Genomic DNA, 23598 nt, shown 5'->3' on the forward strand with positions numbered 1-23598 from the left:
GAGAACTTGGAGCGATGACTGGCCGTTCATTATGGCTACCTGCCAGCACTACGCGGGATGCCCCTCTCCTTAGGCTTTACATTGAATACCAAAGTTAGCATTGACCGGACGCTCAATGACCCAGGTGCTATTTAGCTACCAATACCTTGGTGGAGGGGACTGACAACTCCCGGCCCATGAAGAATGAGTATAAGACCCATCCCATGGACCATCGGGAACCGACCGGTTTCAATGAAGACGGTTCCATAGTAATAATTAATAAGACAATAACACCTTGAATTAAAATTTTTGGCATGTCCTCTCCAGCAAATCAGCTTGCTGGTGGTTGGGGGGTACTTAAGTACATAATATCAATAAAACCTCGGTTGCCAAATAAAAGGTAACTGGATTTTTGCATTGTACGTTTTATCAAAGTGTTTTGTAAAAATACAAAATCCTACAAAATTAAAAATAAAATCTAAGATAAATAACTTGTGTGATCAAATTAAAAGTCTTTTTCAGATTTCTGGGAACTGGAAATGAATATTACCCTACAACAAGAAGAAAGAAAAGAAAATTTTGCTACAGAATTATCTAGGAATGAAAAATATAAGAAAAATTTGTTTTTCTAAAATTATGTCAAAAATATGTGTTTGTGTGTGGTAGCACTTCTGTGTTAAACTATGGTCAGACGATCGTGGCTAGTATGGAAAGTATGCAAAAACAAAGCCAGTTTGTTAACCAAGCCAGTTTGTAGTTGATTATTAACAATAACAATTTTTACGGAAGATTTTCAAGCTAAGGACTGTGATATATTGATTATTATTATATTTCAAGCAAAGATTTTACAGAACTATGGACTCTTCCAGTATTTCCTGAAAAAATTAGGAGAGTTTTTTCAATATTTTCACAATTAGGTGAACTTGAAGACTTTTAAATTTCAATAGAACTTTCAATTTGAAATTGTTGTTAAAAAGGATATCTGCAAGATTTTATATTTAGAAAAATTATTTATATCAAATTCTATAATTTTTCTTCCACTATTGTATTTTCCTTTGTTTCGCTACTGCTTTAATGCTTTTTTCTAAAAAGGCTTTTCTGTCGCCAAGCCATTTTCTCTTTGAAGGGAGGGGAGGAATATGTAAGAAAAAAAATATGTGAATCAAAATTATAATTTAAACTAACAGCAGCTCTTTAATGCTCCCTCTCTGTTCTAAAACTCGTAATAAAGTCCCTGGATTGCGTCATTTCTAAATCATTCTATTTTGCATATCCTACGCACGCAACGCACGCTCATGACGTAATAACTGGAAACTGAAACTTGTTGACTCAAACCAAAACTTTTTTCTTCATGTGCTTCCATCTTGCATAAATACGCACTCAGATTCGTTCTCTACCCTGCTAAGTAGTAACTTCGTTGCCTTTCTTGCTGTTGCAATAATATCAAAAATGTAAATGTTCTGTAAAAGGCACCACTACAGGGCCAATCGATTGTGGCCACAAGAGTCAACTGGAAAATAAAAATGGAATTAAAATTGCCTCGACTGCCAGTTTTTAGATATTACGAAATCAACATATTAGCATAATAAGCAATCAGAATTCTTCAATATGAATCTACAAACGCATCGACACTCCTCCGTCTTTTCCTTTGCTGCAGTTATATCATATATTTATAGTTATGTAAGTTAAGATTTTATAAATAAACTTATTCTTGTTTCATTTTGCATATAAAATTGAAAACCTATTTTCTAAATACTGATTATGAGTTTACGCTGTTTGTGTAAATCAATGAACGTAAGTTTTTTTTTTTTTTTTTTTTAATTATAATCTTGCAGTTTAAAATTTTGTAGTTTACAATGAATAATTACTGTTATGAATAATTTAGAGTAATGATTAATTGAGTCATAAATAATTTAAAATTATTATAACAAAATTAATATTATTTATTAAATATTGACAAATTTGGCCGCATGATATAAAATATTCTACTTGTGGATAATTCTGTTGATTCGATATTTCTACGATATTTAAAATTTAAAAATATAAACATAAGTTCTGTTCTAGAAAAAATGTTTTTTTTTGTTATGCGCATTACATGTTAATGTTATAAAACAGTATTAGAAGTATTATTATTTGACGTGGATCAAGAAATTTTTGTATAACCACCTCAAATTTTCACGTTTATATGTCTCTGCATATATCTAGACTATGAAAGTAATTTCGTGAAAGCAGTTCATTAGCTGCATATGTAATTTGAAAAGAATGCACCGTATTCATAAAATTTTGAAAAAAAAAAAATTCAACACAACTCCGTCTTCCCAAGCTTGGAGTTATTCGCGGCATTGTTTGCAAGAAATATTTTGTCTTAGAAGAAATAAAAAATGAGTCTTAATTAAGAATCTAAAGCCAAAAATAATGCAAGAAAAAATTTTGTTTCTTCTAGCTTTAAATAATTTTTTACCCAATTTTACCCTTTAAGCGACTTGAATAATAATTGTTTCCCATACAAACTACAAAAATGCTAAAAATGTCTGAAATTTGGATTTTGGTACATTGACGTTTCAAAGCATGCATATACTTTAAAATCAATATGAATTTTGCACCTTGTATTTGATCTTTATCAGGAAAATTAATGGACAGAAAGGTAGATAAATATTTCATGCTGAGTTACTCATGTAAATATTTATTTTTAAAACTTCAGGTAAGTTTTTCTGCAACGCAGTTTACACGTCTTGTAAGGACCTAACTGCGTAGAAATTTATATCAGTGTCCTTCAGACCCTACTAGAGTGACAAGCAAATTATCGTTCAGTCTTAAATTAGTATGACAATGGTCTGAGAATGCTAAAATAAACTTTTTATTAAATTTTTAAATAAAGCGTATAACACCTGTTGTTTATACGAATAACCTCCGAATAACATAAGCTGAAATTGAAAATCAAGTAACGTAGTTCAAATCTACACAAAATGGCTACGTAAGTTGGCTCAAATATATTAAATGGCGCATTAGCATCGGCTAGCAAAATGGTTAAAACCGGAATAATTTCTGCTAGAGCTGATGACAGGACGTTAACGTGCAAGCAAGGCTGCTAAATATTCTAAAACATTCAAAACCCTTGATATAAATACTCATACTTTGTACTCTGGTGAAGGCTATAGGCCAGAAATTATAGTAAATGTTGGAAACATAACAATTGTTTAATTAACATAAAATACATTGTAGTTCTCAATTGCGTATATTTATAAACGGCTCACTAAATCATATAATTGAAATTACAGTAGCAGTGGTATCGAATTGGCAACCCGCGGGTCGCATACGTATCCCGAAACAATTTATGTGTCCCATCAAATACATTTTAATACATTTTAAAATGATTTTCGTAAAAATACTTCGTAATTTTGGGGATTTTTTTGGATGTGGGATAGAAACCATATTAATTTTAATCTTTATCTATATGTTATATTAATAATTATTAGTTTTCACGGCATAGGGTACAGATTTCACATTACACTTAAGTCACAGAAATTCCACTTAGCTTGTTTTCCAAAAAGTTAACACTACGCAAGCGTCCGTGGTATCAGGATGATCAGAAGCAACATTTCGTCCATTAAAATATAGGGTCCGGAACAATCTACCTCTTTCAACGTTTGGTAGCGTTAAACGGTTCAAACGTTGAGAGGGTAAGGAAGGCTACTGACAGGAGTCTTAGGCGTTCAGTAAATAAACTCGCTACAGTGATCATTAAACCGATAGCAGGGCAGAGTGGAGAAGGAAGGATGCTATTGTAGTTAAAATGTAACGTTGGGCAAAGATGCATCACGCTATCAGGTTCAGTGTTCCGCCTTACTTGCTTTGAGAACATGCAAAGACCTGACTCGGAACAGGGAGCTTACTAAAGCTATGTTCAATAAATGTGGGAAGTAGACAAGATACACAGGAAGGGTATACGAAACCCTTTATTTTTCACTCTTTACAATAAATTCCGGACTTCGGAATACAGAGACCAACCACTTGTGGTCTGAACGTAAGAATCTAAAAATATTAACTAAACTTTGGAATAATAAACAAGGGCCTACTTGGAAGATTGGCCGTATATTAACAGGAAGCCGTATGTAGTACAGACAACTGTTAACACTACAATACGTTTAAAATTATTAAGAGGATTAAACCTCTGGCCTGGAAGGCAACCAGCAACCGAGTAAAACTGCTAAGGCAAGCGGCCTGCTTCTACTAACTCCTTCCTCTCTTGCTAGGCAAAAAGCCACAACTTAAGTACTTGGCGTTCGCCAACAAATTTGCATCAATAAGTTAAAACTTTTAATTCTGGCCGAAGTAGAAAATAAGAAGTGATAGTAAAGATTTAAAATAAAATAAACATTAGTAAAACTTAAGATCCTTACATACTTCCCGCCAGAGTTAATTAGTTTGACACTGAGGTCTAGAATGACCTTGTTGAAAACTTTTAGCTCTAGAATCTAACGCGAGGCCAATCTTTTACAAACATTCCTCACTAGAAAATAGAAATTTAAAAAAAAAATTGTTTTTTACCATGGACAATTACTTTTCATCTGTACTGCATCTAAGCAGGAGCTTTTAGTTGAAATCTGGTTCCTTCCAGAGATCTAGAAGGAAACCCAGTTTAATGAAATGTTACACAATTAAATGGCAAGTAACATGAATATTGATATTTCTCCTAACATTCTTATTTCATTCATAACTTTTATTTAATTATCTCTCCCCGTGCTCTCTGACATGTGTTGTAAAAGAAAACACCGAACACGAATGTGTTTATGTACCAGTGTTCAACACTACCGTCTACAATCAAAACACTAACGTGTTAAAATTCAGCATAACAAGACCTCGTAACACACCTTATCTTCATCTCTAAACCCTGAGGTACTATTTTGAAAGTGGCTAACTCTGAAGTGTAGCGTCAGAGAGCATAACTACCTTCATTCAACCTTTAACACATATTCACAATAATTTGGCCTTTCTACAGTCACACAAATAAGTTTAAAATTTTTGGCATTACTTTCACTTTTACCATATCACAGTATTTCTTAACGCTTAAAATAACAGTTCACATTGTATATAAGAACATATTAACATGCCGTTAATTTTACGCATTTGAAAACATACATTAGTAGTACATTGTTAACTTCTATTCTTTTTCAATCAAGTGCCAATTATTCTACATTGAAATACTACATTTCAAAAGTCTTTCAGACTAAAACGTCTTTCTTGCCAGAATGTTTTAAATAAAATTTATACAATAACTTTTACAATATTCAAGTATTTACACATTCCTATTATACCTCAACTTTAGTTTTACTCGCGAGTAATTGAAAAACATAATACCAAAATAGGTAACAACTCATATCTCGCCCTTTTGGCGATAAAGGTAGACCTCGCATGAGGTAAAACTTCTTGAAATCTGCCACTTGCAGTAAGAATGAAAGATTAACTTAAGTTTGCAAAGTAACATAAAATTTTACTTATCTTTGTGATATTCGGACATTCTTTTCTGAGCCCAGTCTTGGAAGGTAGCACAGATTCTCGTTTGATTTATCATCCTTCTTGTGCCGGCTCGCCCTTCAGTACCTTCCTCTAGGAGCTTTCTTTTCCCTCCAGTTCGGTCACCCTTGAATATCTTCTTTTTCGCCTCTGCCTGTGGCCTTGGCCGTTTGATGGCCGCTGGTCTTGGCGGAACCGAGACACTTCTCTCTCGTTCCTGCTTGGATCTCGTTGCTGGCCGTTCAAATTTTCCTTGTATCTTTTCCTCCGCCGCTGGTGGTCCTTCCGCAATTCGGCGACATTTGCTGCGTAGAGTCCTGTCCGATGAGTCGATCTTCCGTTTGGGAGCCGGGTTATAGTTGCCGTTATTTCCCCTGGCTCTCTTTGCATTCGTCGTACTTCTCCCTTCTTCATTCTGGAGTTGGGCGTGCGCTCTCTTTTCTGGACGGTGGAACGGCTTCTTTTTCTTGTTACCTTCAATTTTCCAACGGGGAAACTTTCTTTTTAATTGCTCCTGCCTCCTAATGGTTTGCCCTTGTGCTTGTCGTTGTTCCACCTCTGGAGCTTGTGCCTGCCGTGCCGGATCCTGCAAAAGATCTTTAAATATTTGCATTTTATTACGGTCATAGTATGGTTTTATTTAGTCAATGTTTGCGGAGCATGTTTCACCATTCCTGGTTTTTAACACCACTACAGCGTGATTTATTTTTTCTATGACATATGGTCCTACAAATCGTGGAAAAATTTGGCGGTTTTATCTTCTAGTGCTGAAGAAAGTGAATGCTTAATTTTTAATACTTCATCTCCTACTTTATAAGTTACTCCCCGTCGTTTCATATCATAATAGGGCTTCTGTTTTCTTTGTGCTACTTCAGTGTTCTTTTTTGCTTCTTTAATTAATTTTTCTATATCACCCATTTTAAATTCTGGGGCTCTTTGTTGAACATAAAATAATTTATCTAACGGCGTTATAATCTTTCTGCCTAAAAATAACTCAGCAGGAGTTTTGCCCATTGTATCATGTTTTGCGGTCCTAAGGGCGAAAGCAAATTCATTGACATAGTTATCCCAGCTTTTATGAAAATTTTTAACATAACTACGGATAATTTGCACTATATTTCTATTGACCCGTTCCGCTATATTTGATTGCGGCCGATACGGGACCATTTTTAAATGACGTATGCCCAGTTTTTTGCACATGTCTTCAAATATATTACTTACAAATTGAGGACCATTATCCGATATAACTTTTAGGGGCGCCCCGTATTTTAAAATATATTTATTTAAAATAGAATCAGTAACTAATTTCGCGGAGGCTCGTTTTAAGGGAACAATTTCGGTCCACTTACAAAAAAAAATAATCAACCATAACAAGGAGATACCGACTTTTATTTAACTGACTTTTTGGGAAAGGGCCCAATAAATCGATGCCAATTATTTCATTTGGAAATTCGGATTTAATTTTATTTAGAAACCTGGCCGGGCGGAAATTAATATAATTAACTGCTTGACATGTTGGGCAGGACTGGACATACGCCCTTGTTAACTTTTGCAGTTCAGGAAAATAGACTGCCTCGCGTACGCGTTGGATAGTTTTTCGAATACCAGCATGAGAAGCTAATGGGCTGTCGTGTAACTCCTGCAGGATATTTAATCTAAGACTAGCTGGGATAACAGGTCGAAATTCGTTGTTGGAATTTGTAGTTTTTGTATAAAATAATAGACCATCTATCAGTTCGTAATGGGCCGCCTTATTTCTTATCGCCACAATATCTTGGTGGCTAAAATTTTCAGGATCCTTTAAATACTCATAAATGTTTCCAAACTCAGGATCCTTACCCAGTTCGGTTATTACAGTTTCTCGGGAATTTATTGTACATGCTGTGAGCATTGCCACCTTTACAGTATTACCTTCTTCATCTATTTTTATTCTGGATAGGGCATCTGCTACGATATTTTCCTTTCCGGGGGTATGCTTGATTACCAGATTATATTCTTGTAGCTTGAGTGCCCATCTTATTAACCTTGGGGATAAGTTTTTCCCTGAGTACAATCTAGTTACCGCCGCATGATCTGAATACACTGTTAGTGGCGCTCTTCCAAAACAGACTCGAAACTTTTGCACTGCTAACAGAACTGCAAGTGCCTCTCTCTCGGTGGCGGAACAATTTCTTTGTGTTTGATTTAAAGTTCTACTAAAAAATGCCACGGGCTGCTGATTTTGCGAAAGTACCGCTCCTACCGCATAATCCGAAGCATCCGCTGAAATTTCTAAATTCTCATCCTTTTCAGAAAATTTCAACACAGGGGCTTGCGTTAATGCTTGCTTTAATTTTTCGAAAGCACTATTGGCTTCGGCCGTCCACGAGAATCTTGCATTTTTCGTTTTTAATTTTAACAATGGTTCAGCAATAGCTGCAAAATCTTTTATAAAGGACCTATAATATGAACAAAGTCCTAGAAAAGAAGAGAGCTTCTTCGCCATATTTGGCGGCGGATACTTTTGCACAGCGATTATTTTTGATTCGTCTGTCTCGATTCCTTTCTGAGATATTTTGTAACCTAAATATTTTAATTCAGGGGCTCCAAATTTGCACTTTTCGACATTAACTTTTAGACCGGCCTCATTTAATAATGAAAACACCTGTCTTAAATCCTGTACATGTTGGTCGAGATTATCACTAGTAATAATGATACCATCTAAATAGATAAATGTGGACTTTCCAAGAACAGGCCTTAGCACAACGTCCATACATCGCTGAAATGTTGCCGGTGCCCCTGAAAGGCCAAACGGCATACGCAGGAATGCATATTTGCCAGACTTGGCTATAAAAGCAGTCTTAGGCACGTCCTCCGGTCTAACCCCTATTTGAAAGTAACCGGTCGTTAAGTCTAAAGTCGTCATATATTTGGTAGACTTTATGTTCCTTAGAATTTCTTCAATAATAGGTAACGGATATACCGGATATTTAGTTATGGAGTTTAATTTACGATAGTCAATCGCGAAACGCCACCTTTTTGGATGTGTTAATGGATAGTCATTGTTTTTCTTACATAAAACCACCGGGCTAGCATAACTACTTGAGATGGGCGTTATGATCTTTTTACGTAACATATCGCTAATGTGCCATTCTATAATTTTTTCTTTATTCTTATCATACCGGTATGCTTTGTGGCGAACTGGCATTGAATCTCCGGTGTCAATACTATGGTTAGTAACTTGAGTAAATCCTGGAATATCACTAAATAACGAAGCAAATTCACTTACCACTTGTGGGATTCTTTGTTGCTCTTCCTTAGGCAGGTGGTCAAGGTTTAACATTGGCGGTTCCGTTTTCTCTTCTCGAACTGGTTTCATCGTCAGCTTAAGGGACGCTTCATTAAAATCCAGCGTTGCTTCTGCCTCTGAAAGGAAATCTATTTCTTAGATAATATGTGCTTGCAGATTCTTTACTATAAAAAACATAACCTTTACTTGTTCGTCCTTGATACGAACGTATAGCGGTAATTTACCTATGCACTTGCATCTTTCTCCTTGCGCAGCTAACACTGTCGTATTATCCGAATTATATATGCGGTATTTCCGAAAATACTTCCTAAAAAATCTTCTGCCACACAGGAACACTGCGCGCCTGTATCCAGGAGTGCAGTGGCTGGGATGTTATTCACCTACACTTCAATCTTCGGAAGAGTCAAATTTTTCACCATCACTGTATTTAACTTGAAGGAAGAGGGGTTTTCTTGGCCTTCGGATTTCCGCACACTCCCGTCAGCAGAAATCCGTTTTAATTTAAATCTTTTTTTCTTTCCATGCTTTCCTTCTCTTTCCACTGGCCTTGAGACTTTTTTCCTGGACTGCTATTGAACTGTCGACGTTCGCCGGCTGTTTTTGGATGCTCGGGTTTCCTTGCCCACTGATTCGCTTTGCTTCCGTAGCCGTGTGCTTGACTTTGCTGTGTTCTTGGCTCACCAAATTGGTTTCGTTGTTGATATTGGCGTCTTCTTTCAATGTCCGCCGTTCTTCTACTTTCAAACTGGATCAAATAACTTTTCCAGTGTAGTCGGATTCATTAATTCAATAAAGTCTTGTACTTGGGGAAGTAACATCGGCAGAATCACTTGAATTATCTCAGGATCCGGACGGTTTCCATACAAGAGTTTGAAGACGTGAATTTTTCTTAAAATAAAGCTTGAGAGATTTTCAATTGGTTTCTGGTATATGCTGAAAAGTTCCGCTTCTAATTTCGCACGATCCCTTACGACAGGGAAGGCTTTTACTAAAGCAGTCTTGAAATTTTCGTAAGTATAGGTGGGACTTCCCGCTTGACCCAAGAGACTTCTGCCTATGCATTTGAACCAATTAAGCGCTGGTAGCTAAGGTGACTTATTGGAACTCATGCACGGGATACATCATGAAGTGGTCATCTAGTTTTTTCCAAAAAACTGGTAACCGGTGAGTTTCCATTAAATGTTGCTTCTGGTTTCATCGCTGCGTGCATGGTCTGGACGATGTAACCAAATCTTTCCAGGGCGGCAGCTGGCATTTCTGGATTCTGAGCCGCTTCTGCAGGCAGCACAGGTTCTTCTTGAAACTCGGCCATGGTTATGCTTCTTCGTTGGGCGCCACTATCAGGTTCAGTGTTCCGCCTTACTTGCTTTGGGAACATGCAAAGACCTGACTCGGAACAGGGAGCTTACTAAAGCTATGTTCAATAAATTTGGGAAGTAGACAAGATACACAGGAAGGGTATACGAAACCCTTTATTTTTCACTCTTTACAATAAATTCCGGACTTCGGAATACAGAGACCAACCACTTGTGGTCTGAACGTAAGAATATAAAAATATTAACTAAACTCTAACTTAACTTTGGAATAATAAACAAGGGCCTACGTGGAAGATTGGCCGTATATTAACAGGAAGCCGTATGTAGTACAGACAACTGTTAACACTACAATACGTTTAAAATTATTAAGAGGATTAAACCTCTGGCCTGGAAGGCAACCAGCAACCGAGTAAAACTGCTAAGGCAAGCGGCCTGCTTCTACTAACTCCTTCCTCTCTTGCTTGGCAAAAAGCCACAACTTAAGTACTTGGTGTTCGCCAACAAATTTGCATCAATAAGTTAAAGCTTTTAATTCTGGCCGGAAGTAGAAAATAAGAAGTGATAGTCAAGATTTAAAATAAAATAAAAGTTAGTAAAACTTAAGATCCTTACAACGCTTTTGTAACTGAAGCGTATTTCAAAAGTAGTAGCTATTTATTGGAAGTTTCAACAACACTTCAGCATTGGGAGACATTGGGAGACTAGAGTGGTACATAATTCGGTGTTGGGTTTATCCAGTTTCGCGCTAGAGCAAGTGCCAGGAATAAGAGGCCGCCGGGAAAGCTAAGGGCAATGCGGACACCAGAAAACGTTGAGAGGGTTGGGAAGGCTGTTTACAAGAGTCCTAGGCGTTCATTAAACAAACATGTAGCAGTTTACGCTTGTGAGTCAGAAGTGTGCTCCGCATTCATCAAAGCGATTTAAATTACCATCCTTACGAAATGCAGCTGACCCATAAGTTATCCGAGCGCGAATATGCCTGCCGGAAACCGTTCAATACAGACTTCGTTGAGCTTTTGCATGAAAATGAAGATATTCTTCCCAACCTGATTGGATGAAGCACACTTTGAACTGCCAGGCCATGCCAGCAAATAAAACAACCGATACTGAAATAATGTGAATCCACGGTATTTCGTCTCCCAGGATTACTTGACCCTACGTTTTAGGATCATCAAGGAAATGTAGTCACAATCAATTCGAAATGTTACAGAGCCCTACTGATGACTTTCCTGATTCCCGAATTACAGAGACAGACCATTAATTTGTCCTCAGTTTATTTCCAGCAAGATGGAACAACTGCGCCTACAGCTTGAGATACAATGGCAACGTTACATACGTGTTCGACGACAAAATTATCTCAAGTTTGGGGAACATAGCATGGCCAGCCAAATCACTCGATCTGATCAATGCATCACAAACAAAGATGGTTATCTCACAGATGTGATTTTCAAAAATAAACAAAGCATAAAATATAAAATGACATTATGTTATTTATCAATTGTATCTTGTTCTTTACATTCCCTACGTAGTGTTACTATATTAATTGTTAAAATTCCTGTTCTCAGAACTCTTATATCGTAATCCACCTAAAGCAAATAATAACAAAAGAAGCACTATTTGTTATGCTTATGGCTATAACTATTTCATTCGACGTCAAATTTCTGATAGAATATTGGCGCCAACGTAACAGAGTCGTTTGAAAAATAAGCCTTTTAATAACAATTGCACCGAAATAAAATATTTGCCACTGGAGTTGAGATATCCTTGCGGGGATTTTACAGTAATTTTCAAACAGAATATTTATAATCTTTGTTATATTTCTTTATATTTGTTCTGACAAGGCTTCTTTTCAAACAGACTCCATGTCAGATCCATTTTTATTGCACAGAAATGATTAAGAAATTCATTTTATGCAAATAATACTATTTGGATGTTTTAATAAGCATTCACATGTCTAATCATGACAAGCGTTGCAGTTTATATATCTCAAAGCTCTCTATTTTTTGCAAATAATACCAGTTCCTCCTTTATTTATTACATCCATATTCACACTCGTTTATTGTGGACTTCGAAATGAATTGAATAGGGTTTTAGGCTCTTTTATGGAAAAATGAATTCTTCCTGTAAAATTAGGCAAAAAAGAAATATTAGAACTAAGGAGATTTTTAAAATACTCCACCATTTTGAAAGCGATATGCAATAGGTAATTCCTCTTCAGGAACAAAAATCTTTTGCGAAGGGAGAGAAGCAAATAGACAGATGTATTGGAAAATGAATGTGCAGAAGAGAGGAGAAAATGAAGATAGTGTGATTTATGGCTGGTACGGGGAAGTAATTAATCTTGAAAAAGCTAATATTAGAAATTTCAAAGCGCTGGAAGCCAGTAGGCGGAAATTAATATCATTAACTAAAAAAGAATAATATTTGTAAATACGAAAATCTGATGATTTTTGTTGATTTAATTATTGTGGACTATTAAGTTCTCGAGCCGCTGAACGGGTATTTATATCGTAAAATAAAGAATAATTATTTAATAAAAATAAAAATATTAAGGTAAGTATGAAGGTTTCAAGGAAATTGAATTTTAAAATGAAGAAACCTTGCTGATAATTTTAGTTCATTTAATCATTGAGAAGTTGTTAAATTCTTTTTTCAAATATTTGATACGACCTCCCTGGTGCGAAACTTTATCGCTTGTTTAGTACAATCGATATATGGCATACAACGTGGTGGTAATATTAGTAGCAGTAGCAGTAATAATAATAATAATAATAATAAATCTGAAGGATTTTTCAGAATTTAAATTACGCCCAAAGGGGAATTTTTTTCAATTTACACACACATACACGTTTCGACAGCATTTGGGCTAGCGCCCTCTTTGGGCTAAAAATATTTAAAAACAGCATATATTTAGAATTTCCGATAGACTGTCTCGCGCGCAGAATATAAAAATTGTTACCATTGCTACCATTGCATTGTTACCATTGCTCGCTTTGAAATCCTTGAGTTTGTTAATGAAAAATTTGTTAAAGTTTTACAGATATAAAATGAACACTAGAACAATTCCTGCTTCCAGGTGCCAACATTCGGCGTTATGCAAAACTGGATTGCTCTAGGTACCGTTGTTTTCTACAATGCGAGAAACATACATACATTCATGAAGATTCTTCATTATTTAATTTCTTTAAACATACAAGGCGGTAATATTTGGTGGCAACAATATGAAAAATGAAATGGAAATTTAAAGTGAACCGACGCAAAATGCCATTTCGAAACTAATGGCCCTTCTGGGCTATCGAACTTTTAGGCTGATAATTATATGTATAGAAGAGATAATTTATTTTAGTAGAATCCAATCAATTTTATGACTGATAGAAAGGTCTTCTAATAAACTGCAGAATTTACAAATTAATTTTAGTCTCGTATGAAATAATTTAATAAAGCGTTCTCTTTGTTAATAAATACAAGTTGTTCTATACCTTTACCTAACAAATCAGAGTGTACGTTTCTATGCAAATGCAGTTTCAAGTTTAGTCATGAATGCTCTTTTACTCAATGTTTTAAAATAGCCTAATGCCCAGAATATACGAATAGTTTTCAGTATGTAAATATATTGTAACTTACCCTTTGTAATATATAATAATTTCGTGTCTGTGCTGCATGCGGAGAAGCAAATACTTCTGGACAATATTTAGCCATTTAAATTTGTTCGAAAATTCTTAAATTTCTATTGGTAAAGGAAAATAACGCAATAAAATTAAGGTTTACAAATTAATATTTATATAATGTAGAGTTGTTAATATTTTGCTTTGAAAGTAAACAGAAAAATTAAGTAACTATATCATAAAATAGGAATTGAATAAAACTTATGATATATTAGGCATATCATTAAATGTGAAAAGACCCTTTCAGCTGTTTGCTTTGTTTTTGAGTGCTCTGTTTTTGAATTTTCAGCGACAGCAGAAATTATCTGCTTTACAACCAAAAGACTCTTGACAACCCAAATCCTCAAAATATATACTCAATTTCGCTTCCTCTTCCAAAGATAAAGCACCGCTTCTTTCGGAAGAAAATTGCGCAGTCTTAATTAACCAGTTAAATTATCAATCTTTCTTTTCGGTTCATGCATATTTCATATCAAAAACTGAAATGGTTATGCAAATTAAAGTACATAAAAACGGTAATTATAATGAGGTAATGTAAGCCTTTATTAATTAATTTATATTTCATGAGCTGCTGCTTTTGTTCATAAATCTAATGCCGCGAAAAATAATTTCTGAAAGTCAAATATGAGATAATGAAGTTTTTAAAGGAAGTATTTCCGCGAGATGATGTATTCGCTTTCAGAATTTTGGAGTATTTTTACAAAACTTCGCTAAGAAATAAATCCCGCAGATTAATCTAACAGCTGCAGTTTACAAACACAAATTATTGTGGATTAAACGTTACTCGTTTATTTAAGGCCTAGTAATATTATTTAAAAATTTAGAGAATAAAATATTTTTGACATTTAATCTTCACATTTATCTCGTTTTTTTTAAAAAAAATATTTAAATCTCCATTGTTATGAAATATTTAGATTATTTTTGCATAACCTATATAACATTTGAATGTTCAAATTATTATGCTTTTACGTCAATTGGAAATTTATTAAAATCAGTCCATATATATCTGGATTGTGACTTAGTAGCAAAATAAATGTTTTGTCAACTCAAAATCTGAATTCAGTGGAGAGCTAGAATTTCTAATTTTATAGAAATTTATAAAAAGCAAAATTTAAAAGTTGTGTATACATCTGAAAAGAAAATATAGTATACAAACATTTCAGTATGAATGAAATCAGTCCATTCTTTCCAAGCAACAAAGAATTTCATAAGTAATTTTTTTGTTGCCAAACCAAGAAACACGTTAGGTTAATTCGTATACGTATGACGTCATGATTTCAGTTTAATGTATTCAAAGTTTTATCAATATCGATGAAAGAACGTGGCAATATCATACCGTGCCAGTTAGCCAAACCTCAAACAAAAAAGTTTCCAACAGCAGCTATTTATTCAAAATGCTGACATTAACGAAAAACTTTCGACATACAATGACGTCACATGCAATCGCGTGCTTTCTTCAACGTCAGAATATGACCTTATATTATAATAATAATATAATATTTAATGTTTTGCAATGCTATTTTTTTATATTTTGTATAACTTAAAAATTTTTATTAACAAATTTTACGATTTGAAAGCGACCAGTGGGAATCCTTTTCGAAATAAAGCAGTTTTTATTTACAACACGCGACACTGTTGCAGTCATAAAAACGAGTGCAAAAAATTAAGAGTTTTTAAATGTTACCTCAGCTGACTAAAGTCATATGAAGATGATAACGGTGAAATTGGCTTTCCAAGAATTTTCGGAATCCGGGGATACCTCTTTTGAAACTCTACTCCCTGCCGTTCCGGAGGAGGTCACAAACAAACAAAAAAAAAAAAAAAAAAAAAAAAAAACAGGCAGACGCTCCCAGATTTTAATTGTATAGAAATTAACAAAATATAATGTTTATATGTTTATTTTACCACTTTTAATTTTACAAACATCAATACACGTATTGATCTTGCGTAAACATAAGCGTAGTAATCATTTCAATGAATTCAAATAATTTTATTTAGGAAATGATATAATTGGTTAGCTGCTAAAAGCTATAAGACTTTTATTCGTTGAAGAGATGTGCTCGTGGAGAAACTTCTAGGGTAAAGGGTCTCATATATTTTTATTATTAATTTTTTAAGATAGCTTTTTAAACTTATATTGCTTGCTTTAATAATGCATTAAAATTGGCATATTGATGTGTATTTTGATGTCAAAAGAAAAGATCTTTATGAATGGAATGTTTTAAAATATTTAAAATCTCTTTGTAACTGCTAGAGTAACATAATTCATATCAACATAAGTTTTCGTTCGTGCTCTGTTAGTTTGAATTTGTTCTTCCAAGACAATCCCTTTCAATGATGTTTATGACATTCTGACAGTTAATATTATTAAAAAAGTAGGACATCATGTTACTTATTTCTAGATTTATACCTTATAAGTGCATTCTTAAATATCTAAAATATATGCTTTGTTTATAATAGATTCTTTAATTTATGAAAGAATCTGTTGAAATATATAATGAAGATAATTATTTTTTTACCAGTTAAAATTTTGTAAATAGGCCTCAGTTATTTAACTGATTATTTATAACACGAATAAAATATTTATTTCAAATATGTTATTGCAGCAAATGAAGGAACTGCAGAAAAAATTAATTTCAATTTCATTTTTCATAACGTATCCAGTAGTACATACGGGTATATAAATTTCAGATTATTCAGTGCCATTTAAATACTCCTGGGGCTTGTGTTAATGGTGAAACAATTAAACCACGTTAGTCTAGAAGAAGAAATGGTTTTCTAAATATTAAATTTTAATGTAAGTGCTTCAACGGCTTTTATTTTATGCTTCAAGTTTAAATGTTTCCTCGAAATTCTGAGTAAAGAAAAAAGAAATAGAAATATTTGTCATCTTATGGACAATCAACTACTGAGTTTGTCGATCAGTTATACACAATCTACCATGTACATTTATTAGATTACAAATATGAGAATCTGACAGAATCCAGCAGCCTCTTTTTACTTCCTTGTACGAAGTAAAAGAAGTATTGTAATCACGAAAAATTCCATGTACCATATTTCAACGAAAATTTCCATTTTGACCGCTATCGAATGCAATTTAACAATGTTTTTGAGTGACATCTGTACGTATGGACAGAATAAAGGAATTTTTTCCTCAAAAAATATTATAAAACTGATCTAAAATGGATTCAGAAGATTTTTTTTCCGTGGCGTATGTCGCGTAACTCAAAAACGAGTATACATAAACTTTGAAAAATGAAACGAGTATCCGGTTAAGGTTTGAATGCCTTTAGTTAACCTGCATGCAATATTTGTAGAATTATCAACAATTTAAAAGTTGCGTAAGTGCGGCTAAGGATAATTTTTTTTTACCATAGTAGCCATATTTGTTTACATTTGAAACTTAGCAGAATAGTGGGTTTGTTGCCAATCTAAAGAAACTAAGCTTCACTACAACAACTGTTTCTTTTTTATTTGTCTAATTTCTTTTATATATCGTTTTAGATTTACTATAGTATTTGAATAGAACATGTGGCAACGATTAGATAATTCTTCAGATGATATAATTTGTGTGCCTTCTCAGTTATAAAATGCTGTTAAGTAACATGTAACGCTGTTAAGTAAACCTAGCTCCAGAAATTTGCTAAGGTAAATAAATATAGTGAATTTTAAAGAGTTACATTTATTCTATTGTGGTTTCTGCGCTATCGACGAAGTAGATTTAATACAATTCATTATGTTTAAATGAACTGTGGGGAAAATGCGTATAATTTAATATTCGGTGCAAGAAAGTCACATGGTGTAGACATCAGATATTTTCTCTTGTCTTCGGTACGCCATGCATTTCTTTCAGATTAAATTTTATTGAATTGCAGAAAGCCCTTCATCACGTATTTTTTTACTGCAATAGTTGATGCATATTGCATCTTAGTCATACATGAAAATTTCTTACAAACACTGCATGTGTTAATCATATATTATATATAAAAATCTCATGTTTAAAGGGAGAAAGCAAACTATACCGATACATGGTAGTGTTATTTTATGTTTTACGGCAGGGTTTCTTAAACTGTGAGTCGCGACCCCCAAGGCAGTCGCGGGACCTGCAGCAGGGGGTCGCCAAAACTTTTAGCAGTTTTGATATTTCTTTAACTTATTATAATAATTTAACAATTACCAAATATTTTTACACAATGTATCTGAAAATAGATAAAGATAAGACAATACAGTCAAAGAAAAAAACGGAAACGTTTCTGCGCATTATTTTTATAATATAAACGTTAATTTTCGTTGCTTTGCACGTGACCCTGTCATTCCATCTGTTACTTGTTTAAAATTTTCGCATTGTTCTATGTCTTAAAATTAGAAATTAAAGTTAATGACCTTAAACTGCAATAGTCTATTACAGTACAAGTGAAAAAATTGACAGTTTCACTCACGCGTGTGTCGGATTTGCGCAGTACTTATGGGGTCCCAAAACATTTTTGTAAATATTAGAGTCCTAGGGGTTGTGAAAATATCTCAGTGATAAAAGTGGGTCGCGACTGGGAAAAGTTTAAGAAATCCTGCTCTACGGTAAAATTTATATAATCAAGTGCTAATAACAATAGATTATATGAGAATTGCATTGCTGTATTCCTGATCATTACACATTTTCATGCCCTGATGATAACTGAGGATAATCACATAAAATCTCAATATTATTAATCCAAAACTAGAAACATTTGGAATACCAGGAGATTAGTTTAATCTCCTGGTATTCCTAATTAAATATAAACATCAGCATCCGCTGTTTCACAAAAAATTATGCAGTGACTCTCTTCCTACTGCTTAGACCTTTGTTAAGTTCCTTATGCTGCATAAATTTATTGAACTATTACACCCTGTGAATATATTCAAAAGGATTTCATTTGTCAGCTTAATAAACTGTAATAATCTTTTATAACTGTAATAACTCCGCGGGCACCTTTTCAGTATTATTATTACGGCTAATTATTACATTTTGTTTCTAGTATTTATTATTTAATAATTGTTACTTATTATGTTTATCTGTTACTTTTGTTACACTAAAACAGATGCCCGATTTAATTTGTGAATTTCAAACTGTATTGAAACTGTATTGTAATCTCCTAATTCATTATTTTTACTAAATACTTGATGCGAAGTGTACAGTGTGATTGCACGATGTACCATAAGAGGTAAAGTGTAGATGCTTTGCAAAGTTTCACCTGCACATTTCCTCAAACTTTCTTTGCAAAGTCTTAAACAAATTGCAACTTTTTAAGGGTTATTTAGTATGGGAAGGCATTGCTTGTTGATCCATGGTACATCGCTTGTGTCCCCCCATACTTTTATTTACACCTGTACCTGCTACATTCGTATTAAATAATTGATATTTGTGGCCTACTTTGTGGCAAAACAAAAAAGCATTAAAAAGGAGAATTGAATTGTAATATTAAGTCAAATGCGTATGACACTTAGCACCAAATTTTATTTAAGTATTTAGTATTTAACAAGGTTGAAGCGAACTGCAAAATCTGGGAATATTTATTTAACCAATAAACCACTGATATATCAAAATTTTAGTAAAAGAAAACTCTACGTGCAGCAAACGATGTATCTTTTTTTTTTTTTTTTTTTTTTTTTTTTTTTTTTTTCATTTTTGGTTTCTGTATGTTTCGTCGCATTCCTTTCTTCAGGTTTGCCACTGGACTAGTGTTTTTTTTTTCTTATGTTGTTGCTTTCGAATTGAATAGGAGATGGATTTGAAAAACGTATTTATTTTTCATTATTACCATCATTTGTTACTGCTAATTACCATACAAATGGACTAGGTTTTGAACTGTATTTACTTTGTTTTTATTCTTTTTTTTCTCTCCGTCTACATATCTGTATCGATCTCTCTCTCTCTCTCTATATATATATATATAAGCTAACTTAGTTATGAAGGAAGCGCCCTCTCACACAGATATTTCACCGAATAAATTATACATATATCTTATTATAATTAAATAGTTTCTAATGTAATCTAATATATATGTGTGTGGTGTGTGTGTGTGTATTAGATTAAAAGTCTGTTGTGTGAGAGGGTTTCCCTTATAATTAAGTCAGTTTGCACATATATAGAGAGATAGACAGATGATAGATAGACAAACAGATATATATATATATATATATATATATATATATACTACATACACACAACAGCATTATTATAAGTCTCTGTAAGCATTCACCATTGAGGTTATGGAATAATTTTATTGGTATAGGAAGTCATATTTATTTTTATTATTCTTTTTCCAATCAATTCTAATTATTTTTTAATTGATTTAACTGACTAAATTTAATATTAAACTAATTATTTTTGTTTCCAATTTTACGCATACTGCCTTTCTAAAGGCATACTGCCCTTATTTTAATTTAATTATTATTTCTTGATTATTTAATAATTTTGCAGCATACTTACTTCAATATTTTATGTTATTAATTGCGAAATTTCTAAATTTCTCTTTATATATATATATATATATATATACCAGTTATTTCCGCTACTTCCTCTTTCCGTAGCGTATCGATTATGGGGCAGGGTGGTTGACAGAAAGTTTATAAAGTCTGAAATTGTTGGCACTGATTTATTTTTTAATGAAAAAAACGTAATACCTAGGTATGTCCGTATTTATCAGATCTAATCTTACTTATTTACTTAATAACCCTTAAGGGATCTATTTGAACAGGGTCAACTTCCTGTTCTAGAAGAAACAATAAGCAACACGCTAATACAGCAGAAAAACGTAATGAGTTCTTCCACCCTCTCGGAATAATAAACCCATGCCCCTGAGAGCGGAAGAGCTCCAAATATATTTCCGCTTAATCACAACACGCATCCTAAAGCTATTTACGCGATAATATTGTATGACTGGATCCTTTTTCCTTTAAATTTCTCCCCTTTTCCCTTTCACGCAGCAAATATATCGAGCTCTAGAAATGGAACCTATTTCATTAAATTATCCATTGAGAATTTCCGTCCTCAACTGAAAAGCCCTTCGGAATGCTTAAATAGCGGATGCCAGTTAATGACTCTTAACTCAGCAAAAGGAATGAAATGAAAAGGAGTTGGGGGAGGAGAACAGTTGCTCGAAGAGATGAATTCCTCTCTTTCTCGCTTCCTATCGAAGACATTAAAGTTGCATAATTGTAGTGCTTACATACTTGTTTTTCATTCCAACTTTTGCTTTCTCTGCTCAGTGATTTAATGTAAAAGTAGTTCATCTGTCTATATCGCTTTTGAGAAAAATGCAAATAGGAGGACACCTTTTGCAGGAAGTTAGGATTTCAGGAGAGGAAGATAAATACGAAGATAAATTTGGTTAATGCATACTGGTATGAATTTACTCATTGGATTATCGTATTAAACTAACAAGGATTAAAAAATACATCGAGAATTTAAAAATAATTTCAATATTAATAATAACTGTTATGACACTAATTATACTATGCACTCAATTGTGTTGCAACTATTTATATTTAACTTTTTCTCATTATCCTTTGATCGTATCAAGAAAATCAATTTTTTTTAATGTAAAGCTGATAGGCCGTTAAATTAGCACATGTGCGTTTCATCCTTTTTGTTTTAAAAAAATGCATATTTTTCAATTCATTTTATATCCAGTTATATTCGAAAAGCCATAGAAGTACCTTACTCTATATTTTTCGAAATGTTATAAACATAATTATATTATACACTTATTTATGTAGCAATTGTTAAATTTAAGTTTTCTCATTATCGTTAGATCATTTATAGCAAGCCAGTTTTGTTTATAGAATTCTGTTACTATGTCTTTTTCGAACTATTATAATATTATATCTGTAATTATAATATACGCTTATTCATGTTGCAACTATTATATTGGATTTTAACGAAGTTTACCCGCCATAGCTTATATCGGAAACAGTTCGCATTGGCTTATTTAATCATAATTTTGTCAAACGAATTTCGGCATTTGAAAGGACAGAGACTTGCTTTAGAAAACTGTGCTCTGAAATTTAAAATATACATATATAAATATGTAATAATAAAATTCCATAGTCAAGAATACACTTAAATTTCTAACTGTATGTTCTTTTCATTTTTAATGGCGACGTTCTCTTATTTGAAAGAACGTGGAATTAAATCTACAGCCCCGTAGTCAAGTTGTTTTTCCCGCCTTTTATACACGTACAGTTATAGAATGTTCTGGAAATATTTAAAGCGGACTGGATTGGCTGACGTCATTTCTTGGAAGCTCCGCCTTTCCAGAGGCTATAAAAGGACTCGCAAATGAATATCGGGGGCTTTTTCTTAAATGTCACGATGCAGTAAACTTCATACAAAAAGTTATTAGTAATCCTTTTTATTTACTCCGGATATCTGATTTTGTAACTGCTATTTCTCCTGAATAATAATAAAAGGATCCTGTTTTTTGAACTTATTGTCTGATAATTTAAGCTACGACAAAAGCTGGTACATCACATATATATACAGTGAAACCTCGTTACAACAATATTTTAGGGACCAAATAAATATATTATTGTAGAGAGGCATATTGTTATATCGAGGGCCCACATATTTTGAGCATTTAATAAGAGATTTTTTTTATTAGTATTATTAGTTTAAGGTGCATAACATACTACTTTTAATTCTATATTTAGAAAAAATTAATTTGTAAAATACTAATAATAGTGGTTTAAATACTAAAAAAATAAATAAATAAGATAAATTCAGAAAATAAGCACAGAAATATTCACGTACCTGAAAACACTTTTTATTGAAAATAATCCAATATTTTTGTTTGTTTATTGATTTTTTTAACTGTTAAGTTCACCAATACTGTATGCATTGAGTCTAGTGCACGAAAATGTTCTTCATTTGTCGACGGAAGGCTTGAAAAATATGTCTGTAGAGAATTCACAGATTGAAGAGCTACCTGGGAGGACAATAAGGACTGCGATGGACCTGTATTATCATCATCATCAATATCATCATCATCTTCATCATTGTTTCCTATCTCATTAGTAATTTCAGAGAGAATATCTTCATCAGTAACTCCTGCGAAAACCATAAGATCATCATCTGCTGTTAAATAGTCTTCTATACTAATTCCAAACATTTTACCGCTTGTTTCCTCAAGTTGGGATACGGATTTTTTTATGTGCAAAACACATTCTTGATCATCTGAGAGATCATTGTCTATGGAATTTTCATCATTATCAGATTTCTTATCTTCCATAACACAAAGACCGGCCTTTTTCCAGCAATTCCGAATGGTTTTTTCTGTTACTTCCCACCAACTTCCAGCAATATTGTCACACGCTTTCTTGACATTTACAGCTTTGAAAGGGTCTTCTACTTTATTTTCAAAGTTTACAAGTATGGAGTCCACCAACCGTTTTCTGTAATATCCTTTGAAGCACTTAATTATGCCCATATTAAGAGGCTGTAAAATTGAAGTGCAATTGGCAGGGAAAAAAGCAATTTCGATATTTTGTAGCTTTGAAAATGACGTGTGAGCACCGCAGTTATCTATCAACAAAACGATTTTTTTCTTTCTCTCCTTCATTTCATTGTCTAACTTCTGTAACCATTCGGAAAAAAATTTAGACGTCATCCAAGCCTTCTTATTTGCTTTATACTCCACGGGAAGACTTTTCACGTTCTTAAAGCACCTTGGCTTCAATGATTTACTAATGACGAGAGCTTGTATTCTATGCGTTCCTGTGCTATTTGTACATAGAAGAACAGTCAGTCTCTGCTTTGATTTCTTCCCTCCATAACACTTTTCACCCTTGAATGCCAATA

Source organism: Stegodyphus dumicola, chromosome 6 (genome assembly GCF_044657685.1).
Source record: "Stegodyphus dumicola isolate Sdum_Otavi_A_Nest chromosome 6, ASM4465768v1".
NCBI lineage: Eukaryota > Metazoa > Arthropoda > Arachnida > Araneae > Eresidae > Stegodyphus > Stegodyphus dumicola.